Raw genomic sequence first — 2484 nt, forward strand, 5'->3', positions numbered from 1 at the left:
ATTTATTGTCGTAAAATACCAAAATACGACGAACAATACGTCGTAAGTTATGTACTTACGACGGAAGAATGCGTCGTAAGTTAGAAATTTCCGACAGAAAAAACGTCGTATTTTAGAAGATGGGGCCTACAAGCTGGAAAAATGAAAATTAAAAAAAAAATTAAATATGAAAATGGATACATTACGAGGAAATATATGAAGAACAACCGTCATAAGTTCATTTTACCAGAATAATTACGACGGAATGTTTGAAGAACAACCGTCATAAGTTTGTTTTTCCAGAATAACCAAAAACTAAATTTTCAATATCCGGCCATTTTCGGCTTCCAATTTAAATTCTTAACCTGCTAAAATCTTATGCAATCGCAAACTCAAAACAAACTCTAAACCTCGCAATCAAGTCACAATACATAATTTACATTAGTTATACCGTAAATCCATACTAATTCACAATCAAAAGTAGAAAACAAATTAAAATTCAGTTTACAAACACCCACAACCTAAATTCAGTTTACAAGCACAACTTGGTTATCTTACAAATCAGGTTTCCTGATTAACACAGTAGATATAACTAATTAAAATAAATTACTATAGTTAATGAAAGGAGTAACGATCAACATCTTTATCTTCATCTCATTGTTGCTTCGGAAGTCATTGCCATTCAATGGTGCGTTGTCAATTCTAGTACCCTGCATTAAAAATATATAATATCTGTAAGTACAATTAACTTGATACCAAATAACAGAAACTTTTACCAAATTGCAGCGTTTGCATGACATGAGTAACTTTTACCAAATTGCAGCGTTTGCATGACATGAGTAACTGTAAAGCCACATATACCCACATACACAAAAAAAATTGCTTAAAATAGTAAATCTTATTAGAACATAGGCTGATCAGGAGTTGTTCAATGTTGCTATTAATACAATAATAAATGGATTTAAAACAAACCTTCTTAGCTCGGCCTTTGGTAGTCTGAAATTGTTGCCATGAATTCTGCCTCTTGAAAGCATGTATCTTCTTACGTTTATCGGCTTTCTATCGACAATAAAACACTTTATCAATAAAATATTAAGCGAAAATTGCGCAGGACTTAAGTAAAGCACGACAATGAAAGTAAAGAAAAGAGGGGAACTTCAGTGTTAATAGACAGAAATATAGGAAACAGCTGCCTAGGTGAACAAGACCCCTTCAACTTGACATTGCAGTTCCAACAATGTATAATGAGTGATACATAAGCATGAAACAGCACTATGAATACCTCAGTTATCATTTGAGCTTGCTTAGCTAGTCCTCACTAAAAGAATAATGATTTGCTCCAAAAGCTTCACATATTTTTAGGATTTTATTCTTTGCTTTTCCTCGGAGACGAAGACCGCAAATATATTTTTCTCCAACCTGTATGATATTTCACCATCAGGAAGTCATATTATCATATACGATTCGTATATATATAAAAACGATGCAAGCAATAACAATTATAGGTAAAAAATACTGAATAGGTAATGAAAGGACTACATATACGTTACGCAATTTCTCTACGAAATAAACTTTTCAGTTTTCACTACATCATCTCAAGTGAATATAATCAACCAAATCCAGAGGTATCAACCTTTTCCCCAGAAACAGGATCAATGACTGGGTGCCCGACAACAGCCTGCTTCAAGTACACATTACCCCCGGTAGCACGAAATAAAATCCTTTCAAATGACATAGATTTCGCTTTAGGGACAAGACCGCTTATAAAACCCAATTTAACTTTTTGCAGAGTACGATGATGCAAGGTATGATAGAAAATGGGGCAAGACAAGGTGTAAGAGAAAGTTTTGAGCAGCATGCTACTTTGTTGGCTCAAAATGTACGCCTAGTTGATCCTATGGACATTGTTAGAATGTCAAACTCTTCCAGATGCATAGTTAATGAATAAAACAAAAGAATAAATGTAGTGCAAATCTTCATCCAGGAAAAATGGTAGGCAGCTCGGTGCAATAATTTGTTATGCATGCATGGTCAACTATTCACATAAGAAATACACAGAAGTATTCCTAAGAATCAGGGAGTTGTATGGCGTTGGTATGCAGCAGCTGTTAAAATGAAAGGCTGGGTTTTATCATTGAGCTACTAGTTGGAAGAGTCAAGTTTGAATGCTAGATATAAGGTAGGCTGCATGTTTTCTAGTTAAAATAATATGTAAGCAATGACATAAGAAGTTTGTACACTATAAATAGACATACCCAGGAACATAGCATTACTACAAAAATTTGAAAACATCAGAGGGAAAAAAAAGAGTCATAGCTCTTGAAAGAAAGAAACAAGGCCGTAGCCTTAGTGTTGTAAACAAAACAAAAGCTGTAGTTTTATTTATATATAAAGAGTGTGCTTTGTCTGTTTTAAAAAAAAATAATTATACATACAGCAGGTGTTATTACGGCTAACAGCGAGAGTTTAAAGATGGTGGAGGATACTAGGAAAAGTAGGTAGAGG

The 2484-nt window shown here is 33.9% G+C and overlaps 1 long non-coding RNA gene across 1 annotated transcript; it reads right to left on the reverse strand.

Annotated features, from left to right (window-relative positions):
* Positions 1-633: 633 nt before the first annotated feature.
* Positions 634-2207, reverse strand: LOC141702987 (uncharacterized). Its single transcript, XR_012567323.1, has 4 exons — positions 1613-2207; positions 1262-1398; positions 952-1038; positions 634-689 (listed from the first exon to the last, which is right to left on the reverse strand). It is a non-coding gene; the product is annotated as an uncharacterized LOC141702987 (long non-coding RNA).
* Between the last annotated feature and the right edge of the window lie 277 nt (positions 2208-2484).

This window comes from Apium graveolens, unplaced genomic scaffold (genome assembly GCF_009905375.1).
Source record: "Apium graveolens cultivar Ventura unplaced genomic scaffold, ASM990537v1 ctg6049, whole genome shotgun sequence".
Lineage (NCBI taxonomy): Eukaryota > Viridiplantae > Streptophyta > Magnoliopsida > Apiales > Apiaceae > Apium > Apium graveolens.